Here is a 10,869-nt window from a genome sequence, read left to right on the forward strand (position 1 = left end):
CTGGAAATCACACACTGAGAGAAAGTTCAAAATCCAGCCAGGTAAGAATTTCACCAAGTCTGGCTTCTCCATAACCAACCGGAGACATTTTAACAGAGCGGCTTCCTTCTGTCGAACACTGGACGCTCCCTTCCACCAATCAACGCAGCAAGCCAGAAACAAGCAGGACCCAAATGCAGGACCCAAATGCAGATATAAACTGAAAATTCCTTTATTTCAAGGCTATGATATATATATATATATATATATATACAATGACAAAACAGAACACTCACCGCAGAACTAGTCATGGAACAAGACGAACCGACCAAGACAGACAGAAAACCCAGAACTTAAATACACACAAGACTAATCACACAACAAGACACAGGTGAGGAGGGAGGAGAAAACACAGGGGCCCAGGTGAACATAATCAGACAATTAGACACACCAGGGAAACTAATGACAAGAGGAAAAACACAGGGAAAAGGGAGGCTCGATCAAGCTCGATTTTCAGGCCGGACCAGGAGGAGAGGTCGGTGAGCTGACACGTGCTGAGACTGAGTAGACGGAGATAGGAGTGAACGTTGAAGTGAGTGCGAGATTGAGAGCAGCTGGTGGAATGGCGTCTTTGAGTCCTGGAGAGGAGGATATGGAAAGTGCATCTGAAGGAGGATGGAATGAAGTAAGGAAAAAGACTTCAAGAAAGAAGATAGACATGTCAAGTGACAGTCTTAGTGAATCTGATTCACAGAATGCATTGAAGAAAGTAAAGAAAAGGATTGAGAATGAAGAGTGGAAAGTGATTGTGGAGTTTGGTGAGCAATCCGCAGCTAAGCTACATCCAGTGGCCCTGACTAAAGCAATTCACAAAGAAATTGGATCGATAAAACAAGCAAGATTTCTGAGCAAAGGACGGATGTTGGTTGAGTTGATTAATGCAAGACAACAGGAAAAGTTACTGAAAATGAAGACCCTGAATGAAGTTCGAATTAAATGCCATGTTCCTGGAGCAAATCGGAAAATACTTGGAGTTATCAGTGGAGTTCCCATATAAATAGGCATAGAAGAACTCAAGAAGGAAATTAAAGGGGGGAAAGTGACTGTAGTAAAGCGTCTTCCTACTAGGTATCAAGGTAAGATAGTGGATAGTTTGTCTGTTCTTCTTCAGTTTGAAGAAACAATACAACAGAAGATAATGATCAGTTGCGTGAGCTTTCCAGTAAGAGAATTCATCCCTAAACCTCTGCGGTGCTTTAAGTGCCAAAGGTTTGGGCATGTGGCAGACAAGTGCAAAGCAACTAAGCCCAGGTGTCCAACATGTGCGGGGGAACATGAATATGGTAGTTGTACTGCAGGTGCTAAGGTGAAATGTTGTAACTGTGGTGGGGAACATAGTGCTGCGTATCAGGGCTGTGAAGTGCAGAAAAAGGCCAAGGAGGTGCAGAGATACAAAGTGCAAAATAAAGTCTCATATGCTGAAGCAACAGAAAAGGTTTCACTAAACATAGCTAGGAAATCCCAAGTAGCATCAAGTATGTTCTCTTCAAAAGATTTTCCCAAACTCCCACAGGCAAAGGAAAGCTCCACGAAGAGTTCACATAAGTGTGTGATAGGAGAGGATGCATTGATTGTTAATAAGTACAAATTGGTGGCCTTTATTGGAAAAGTGGTGAATGTTGCTTTACAAACAAAAAAGAGGTCAAGACTGAAAACAATAGTGGAAGCAGCAGGTGAATTTTTGGGGATAAAGGATATAACCGTTGAAATGATACATGAAATGCTAGCCACCAATAATGATGATTCACAGATTAGTGAGTAGATGAATGTTTTTTCTCATTCTGCAATGGAATGCTAGAAGCCTTATTGCAAATGGACAAGAATTCAAGACCTATATATATCAGTTAAAAGAAAAACCAGACGTTATTTGTATTCAAGAAACATGGCTGAAGACTAATTTGGACTTCATAATTGGGGGATATACTGCTATAAGACAAGATAGAAATGATGGCCATGGAGGGGGATGGGCAATCTTTATCAGAAGTCATGTCTTATAGTAAGCTAACATTTAAGAACAGTCATGATTTAGAAATAATGGGTGTAGAAATTAGTGTCCTGAATTTTTATAATCCATGTAATAAACTCAAAATAGAGGAATTAGACAGTCTTTGCCAAGGAAATGAAATAATATGGTGTGGTGATTTTAATGCACATAATACAATGTGGGGAGGGAGATCAACAGATTACAATGGACAGGTGGTGGAGGATTTAATGGAGGCAAAGGAATTAGTTTGTTTAAATAATGGGCAAGGTCCAAGGATCCATTTTAGAGATGGAACAGAGTCTGCGATCAACCTAACTCTTGTAACAAGTGAATTAGCTTCTGGTAGCAGTTGGGAAGTATTGGCAAATAACAGTATTGGGAGTGATCATCTTACGATTATAATCAAGTTTGATATAAATCATGTGGTTGAGCTAGACGGTATCATGAGATGGACTTTTTCTAAAGCAAATTGGGAGATGTTTGCTAAGTTGTGCGATAATGAATTGGATCAGATTGATATGGCAGAAAGTATTGATGAAATAAATGAGCAATTTACTTCAAATATAATTAAAAGCGCTAATCAAACTATTGGGAATAAAACTGGGAAACTTAGTAAATGTGTTAAGATGGTACCGTGGCGGAACAAAGAATGTAATGATGCAATCCGAAACAAAATCAGGCTGTTTTGAAAGCTAAGAAAGACACATTCATTACATAATGTATTAGAATATAAAAAGGCACAGGCTCAGGTAAGGAACATTGTTAAAAGAGCAAAAAAGGGAGTGTTGGAGAGGATTCTGTTCAAGTATTGGGAGAACTACACCATTAGATAAAGTATGGGGAATGATTAAGAAGATGAGGGGAATAAGACAGCAGAGTAACCTGCCAGTATTAGAGACTGGAGGGGAAGTTGCCACTGGTGCTTTGGAGAAGGCAGAAATTCTAGCTAAAAATTGTCAAAGTTCATTCTTCGGAAAATTTGACAGAAGAAGGTAAGATCAGGAGACAGGAAGTGTTAGATGAACATCCTAATGTATATGAAGAAAGACATTCGTCGCAGAGTGTTGTAAATATACCTTTCTCTATTCAAGAGTTGAGAAGAGCATTAAGTAAGTGTGAAATGACTGCTCCTGGGAAAGATAATGTATGTTATATAATGTTGACCAAATTAAGTGATTTTGCATTAGGAAAGCTGCTGGAGATGTACAATAAGATCTGGGAGGAAGGGAAGCTGCCAATAATATGGAAAGAGTCAGTCATTATTCCTATTAGGAAACCTGGGAAAGATCCAACCAGTCCAGGCAATTATAGACCTATAGCTCTGACATCACACTTGTGTAAAGTTATGGAAAGAATGATAACAGAAAGGCTGACATACTACATTGAGAAAAATGAACTAATCCTCCTTATCAGAGTGGGTTTAGAAGAGGGCGGAGTACTTTAGATCCACTGCTGTGCCTGGAGTCTGAAGTCAGGAAAGCCCAAGCGAACAAGGAGTGTGTTGTAGCTGTATTCTTTGATGTGGAAAAAGCTTACGATATGATGTGGAAGGAAGGATTATTAATAAAACTGGACATTATGGGTCTGGGAGGTAATGTATATAATTGGATTATGGATTTTTTGTTTGGCCGTGCCATCAGAATCGGAGTTGGCAAGTCATATTCTCGAAGGCATGAAGTTGAAAATGGAACCCCGCAGGGGAATGTCATCAGTCCTCTTTTATTTTCTATCATGATCAATGATATATATACACAAGTAGGATCTGATATTGGTAAGTCACTTTTTGCAGATGATGGAGCTATTTGGAAAAGGGGCAGAAATGTAAAATATATTGTAGCTAAGATTCAGGAAGCCATTATGGAAATTGAAAGCTGGTCTCTGACATGGGGGTTTAGATTGTCGGTGGAAAAAACTGAAACTTTATTTTTTACGAGGAAAAGGATGGGTGAGGAGGTTAGGTTAACACTTTATGGACAAAATCTAAAGAAAGTGAAGACATTTACATTTCTGGGAATCTGGTTGGACGAGAGAGTCACATGGAGTACTCACATTGATAAAGTAGTAGATAAATGTAAAAGGGTTTTAAATGTTATGAGGTGCTTGGCAGGCACTAAGTGGGGGGCTGATAAAGCTGCTTTGAGGAACGTATACACGGCCTTAATAAGATCAGCCATAGAATATGGACTAATAGTGTATGGGTCAGCTGCATATTCTTCTCTTCAAAAATTAGATAGAGTCCAGGCACAAGCACTAAGGATATGCTGTGGGGCAGTAAGATCTACACCAGTGTCGGCACTTCAGGTAGAGGTCGGAGAAGTACCTATTTCTTACAAGTGATCACATTGCAGTATATACAGTAGAGATGATGGCTATCTCTCTAGCACTTCAGTGGGTAGGAAATACAGCCAATGCGAGTGGTCGTGTGCTCTGACTCCAGTGCAGCTCTGGAGAGTATAAACAACTTCTCTTCAGAATGTCGTCAGGATATTTTACATGAAATTTTACAAAGCATGTTTAGGTTAGTTCATCTGGGAATTGTTGTTCAATTTGTGTGGGTTCCAGCGCATGTGGGCATTAGAGGGAATGAAGTAGTGGATCAACTGGCAAAATGTGGTTTGAAAGCAAACCAGATTGATATTATGGTACCCATCAGTAGAGCAGAAGTCAAATCTTTTACAAAAGTGGTTATCAAGCAACAATGGCAAAAACTATGGGACAGTAACACCAAAGGAAGACATTTATATCAGATACAAAGGGAAGTAGGAACAGGAAGCACTTGGGGGAGTAGTAGAAGAGAACAGAGCATTAACAGCAGGATAAAATTGGGACACTCTGGACTAAACTCATCACTGCATCTGATTGGAAAACATCCAAAGGGCAATTGTGATGGTTGCCAACAACCAGAGACAATACATTAGGTATTTTTTAGCTGCCTGGATTATAACAGACAAAGATTCATTCTGAAAACTGCACTGGAACAACTCAACATCAAGGACATGGATTTCAAGACAATATATGAAAGTAAATCAAGAAATGAAGCAAACAAGCTGATCTTCAAATTCCTCAAAAGCACTGGTCTGAGGACAAGGATTTAGTATGAACATTTAATAACTCAACAGTAGGTGGCGATATATGCTCCAAGTGGAAGCGATTCGCCATTAAAGAGAAGAAGAAGAAGACAGGGAAAAGGACCAGACAATAACCCAGAGGAAAACATGACAGGGAAAACAGCAAAAACACCCAAACCTACAAAACTATAAACGTGACATAACATGAGAATCGTGACAGATACCCCCAAAGCTTTTTTCTTATTTGAAAGTAGACCTTAACCTAAAGTATTCTTTAATGTGTTAATAAAGGTTAATTCGTTTTTCTGTTTGCACATCCTCATATTAATATCTTTGTACATCCAGCACTAAACTGTTTTATCACTTACAGTATCTTCTTGATTTTTTATATTCTATATTTCTATCATTGACCTTCTACTTTCCCCCTATGAAAGTATGTACTCTTAATATTTTTTTCATCAAATAACATTATTCAACAAAAATAATTCAATAACGTTCTTTAACCACTAGGCGGTGCACACAAGGTACACACAGCATACTAATAATAACTTTGTATTATTAGTGTAGGACACTTATGTATGTATAACATCTGAAGATATTTAGTTGTATTCATGTTTTTACAGGATATTGCTATACTATTTCTTATGTTTTACTTCTACACATTAATATCTGATTTGTAAAACAGCACAGACAGAAAGGTATATCCTTCATTTAATGGTAAGCTATTGAATTTGTGATTCCATAGATTAAGCGTCTTTGAGTCGTGAAAAGCGCTATATAAATAAAATGCATTATTATTATTATTATTATTATTATTATTATTATAGATGTGTCTCCCATCACCCAAATCCCCTGACTATTCTCTCAACTCAGTATTTACATTCTTATATTCAAAGACAATCAGTAATATCTTTGAAAACTACAAGTCCTTTTTTACCCCAAGTGAAGGAGTTCAAGTATCTCGGGGTCTTGTTCTCGAGTGAGGGAACAATGGAGCGTGAGATGGGCCAGAGAATCGGAGCAGCGGGAGCAGTAGCTACTGCAGTCGCTTTACCGCACCGTTGTGACGAAAAGAGAGCTGAGCCAGAAGGCAAAGCTCTCTGTCTACCGGGCCATTTGCGTTCCTACCCTCACCTATGGTCATGAAGGATGGGTCATGACCGAAAGAACGAGATCGCGGACACAAGAGGCCGAGATGGGTTTTCTCCGCAGGGTGGCTGGTGTCTCCCTTAGGGATAAGGTGAGAAGTTCAGTCATCCGGGAGGGACTCGGAGTTGAACCGCTCCTCCTTCGCGTCGAAAGGAGCCAGTTGAGGTGGTTCAGGCACCTAGTTAGGATGCCAACTGGGCGCCTCCCTAGGGAGGTGTTCCAGGCACGTCCAGCTGGGAAGAGACCAAGGGGTAGACCTAGGACCAGGTGGAGGGATTATATCTCTTCGCTGGCCTGGGAGCGCCTTGGGATCCCCCAGTCAGAGCTGGTTGATGTGGCCAGGGAAAAGAAAGTTTGGGGCTCTCTGCTGGAACTGCTACCCCCGCTACCCGACCACGGATAAGCGGGAGAAGATGGGTGGATGGATGGAAGTCCTTTTCTATCAGCTGTGCACCGTTATGGTGTAAATATAACCTATCTACCAATTGGATCAAATATAAACGTCAGCCGAATTAATATTGACACTGCAAGGAGACGTATTTTGTGAAAATAAATGTAAGATGTTGTTTAATTGTTGATATATTTATGATCCATGTCACATATTCAGTTTTGGTGGCAGTTCTTCAAGTTTGTCCAGAAGTCTTCTCATCAGGGCTCTATAAATAAAGAACTATGGCAGATGTGTAATATTTAATGCAGCCGAACCGTGTATTACAATGCCGTCATGTGATTAGCTCCAAAGAGAAAAGCAAGAACACTCGGAATAAAGTATTTTTTTTATTTTTTTTTTAATGTTTTTGGATATCATATCTTATTAACACCATATCCCAGCGTGCATTGCGGCTAAAACATCCAATCAACGAGCTTCAAGCTGAGTATCTTGGGTAATCAGTTCGGTGGGTTTGTGGTGTGTATTGCTCGAAATGTTTCCGGTGACTTTATTTACGGCTAAAAAGCATGCTAAAAAGCCCAAGATTATAGAATTAAATGAATAAATAAAAACAAGGATAATTGTGTGTTATTGTTGAGTAAATAACAGTGTGTTATTTAGAAAAGAATAATAAATTAGAAGGAAAAAAAGATTTTAAAAAATACAGATTTCAGTATTTTGAGGCTCTAAGCCCCATTTCTTTTCCTCACAGACGGGAAAAAAAGTCAGACATTATACGATTTAAAATAAAAACAAATAAATAAAAAGATAAAAATGTAATTTACGTTAGAATAAATAGAATGGTTTTGAATAATATATGAGAGTAAAATCTACGTCACTTTACAGCCCCGCCCACTTTTGGGGAAACCAAGGCTGTCATTTGAACGGCAATCAAGCCTGAAGCCACAGAGATCTTCTTTTACTGTCCTTTCTTCTTAGAGGAAGTACAGAAACACGTAACTCTGGATTTGTTTTAATGTTTGAGGTGCAATAAACGACACAGCAGCTTTTTGGCATGTTAAAACTATTATTTTCTGCCTCGCTCATGAGAGCTGGCGAAATTACAGCCTCGCCTACTGATTTTAATTTAACCATATATCGAGCCCGATTGTCGATTTCAAAGGTGTGCTCTAAAATTATATTTATAAATGACTATTATCATTATTATAAGCAAGACAATAAATGTTAAAGATATGTAGAAAATAAACGTATTTAAGATACGTTAATAACTAACGTAACGTGGGAGAAAATATGTTTCTAGAGGATATGTAGAAAATAAACGTATTTGAGATACGTTCATAACAAACGTAACGTGCGAGAAAATACGTTTCTTGCTAAACGTAATTCAGAATGCAGTTTAGTTCTGTGGGAAATTAATTTTTAGGAGACAGGGTTGTCTCCGGAGTCGGAGAGCCTGGCCCTGGATCGCTGCTAGAGGAGAGTATAATTTGAAGGCAGCTCTCTCACGTTACTAATTGGGCACGCACCAGAACCAACAACCAGTTTTGACCGGAAATTAGATCAGATCACACAAGCTTAATCCACAAAACAGTGTTAGTTTGAACTACAACTGACTGCTCATAACCGTGCAAAGATTGCCCAGCTTTCCGTTGCACTGCAGCATTAGGCTATTAATATTGGCTCGCCTTTGTTTGCAGATACCATCAGTGTAATTACACTGAATGACCTTCATAACGTTGAATTTTCTAATAGAACCAAAATCTTCCGTGCAGCACGGTGATGTCAATTTGAAGGTCTATACAAGACCTAATAATGTACCAGACAAAAAGATTGAGTTGTATAAATACAAACACTATTGCAGCTTTTTGATTATTTATTTATTTGACTGTAGAAGAAGAGCAGAATGTTGGGATTTGCTTGTCGAGGCAGAATGTTTCAGACATTTTTAAGCTGTGCAAAGGGTTTACATAATCCCCCTCCTTTTTTAATATGCGTTTATCCATGTTGGAGTATGAAATGTAGGCTGCAGCCTTATTCATTCACTATGTGGTCACATTTTGTCTTCAGTGTTCCCTATCACTCTGACATGAAGCTCTATTTTCTCAAAGGGTTGCTGTCTGTCCTTCAGGAGCTGTTTACCAGCTGTGTGTGTGTGTGTGTGTGTGTGTGTGTGTGTGTGTGTGTGTGTGTGTGTGTGTGTGTGTGTGTGTGTGTGTGTGTGTGTGTTTCAGTTTGCAAATTGCAGATGGTGTCTTTCATACCACATGAAAGTATTCTTCCACCTAATCAGTTAGTCAAGGTTGTAAGCTGTGACTTGAACGTCCGTCGGCTGTTTATATTCCACTTCCTCTTTTCATGTTCAGTCTTGTGTTTCTTTCATAGACATCCAATTCAATACGAGGCAAAATAAAAAAAATAGGGAGGGGGGGAATATAAGATAATTTTCATATCAGAAGATGAGTCCATTCCATTAGCTGAAAGACAACTGAGTATAAGGTCTGTTGTCTTATAATCCTGTCTCTAATCACAATGCACTTGTAATTATGAGCTTTGCACCCACGACACTGTGATGGACAAATCGTTGTATGTTTCCATGGCGCCCACCATCAAAGGGGAAGACCTCCTGGGATTTTTGCCAGTGTCTCTAACCACACACAAGGATCCTGTCGTTGATATACATGTGTCGATTTTTTCCATTTAAGAGTTGGCTCTTGATAACAGGAATGTGGTTAGAACATGGAAGGGAAGTGATGTGCAGAATATGAAGCATACTCTCTTAATTAGATGCGAGCATCCACTGGTGCCTGCTGGTCTTACCAGTCAAATCCATTTAATTGGGTACGTTTTTCAACCATTAGTCACTGGTGACATGAATAGAAGGAGCAACAGCAGTACTGAGCGCTGTACAATTTAAAATGTAGCCATGCTGCATCTCTGGTCCTAAGTGGAAGAAGCTGGCTCTCGAGGGTGGTCTATATAAAGGGCAGGTGGTTATTATGTGTTCGGCAGTCTATTCAGGGTCACCGCACTCGCATGCAGCACTGTCTGCCAGGCCCCACTTCTTCATTGATGTTTTGAAGCGACCGACCCCAGTTCGTAGATGGCTTAGTGTGGTCCATTGCCAGCCATTGCTGGTCGTCTCCTCCTATGGCGCCATCTCCTGGGTCCCAGATGTAGCGATGGATGCGGGAGGGCCCGGCTATCTCCCACTCCTACAGTTCAGTCTTTTTAGGCATGCTTTGTGATATTGGGCTACAATACAGCCTTGACTAGATGAGAATATCAAGTCCACCCAGTTTCTGTCGGTTAAAGCGACAGCCAGAAGATGATTAGCTGTGCCCTGCACACAGAATGGAAGAATTGGTAAATAGATAGCTTGTCTCCGTCCGAAGAAGACAAAATCTACTAAACCAATCCGTCTTCAACTCAAAACACGACATGTTGTGGATTTATTAACTTTCCTGTTTCACTCATATGGTTCTCAGCACGAAACCGATGGACTGTCCCCTCTGAGTATGGAATGAGTTTTTACCCCAGTTGAAGGAGTTTAAGTATCTCGGGGTCTTGTTCTCGAGTTAGGGCACAATGGAGCGTGAGATGGCCCGGAGAATTGGAGCAGTGGGAACAGTATTGCAGTCGTTTTACCGCTCCGTTGTGACAATAGACAGTTGAGCCAGAAGGCAAAGCTCTTAATCTACGGGTCCATCTTTGTTCCTACCCTCACCTATGGCCACAAAGGATGGGTCATGACCCAAATAATAAGATCAACGTCACAAGCGTTAAATTACAGTAATACATAAACCGCTAACTTACAGGACAACCCATGGCTGTTTAGATCATTTAAAAAAAAAAGAGGACAAAGTGTAAGTCTGGGCCCAAGTGACGCATTTGCGGTACGAGTTACTATAATCAATCACCAAAAACAGCTGGGTCACTGTAGGAGCTATAAAACAACCATGTTTACTGAAAATCTTATAGATGATATAAACTTTGTTTTCCATTTTCATGTTAACCATTCTTTCAGTTAAAATGACCATTACTGTGGGTTGCTGTGGGGAAGGATGGATTTTACACATGCAGTTGCATAAAGCCATCATCTCCTCCTCTTTCGTTTCAAAACAGGATATCTTTCTGACATCGGATTTTGTAGACTAGCCAAAGCTTCTCCTCTTCGGTTTACAGTGTGGTAAAAGCTGAGCTGCTTATTTGTGCGTTCCCATAGGATTGTGAAGTCACAT

This window comes from Notothenia rossii (genome assembly GCF_949606895.1).
Source record: "Notothenia rossii genome assembly, chromosome: 10".
Taxonomy (NCBI): domain Eukaryota; kingdom Metazoa; phylum Chordata; class Actinopteri; order Perciformes; family Nototheniidae; genus Notothenia; species Notothenia rossii.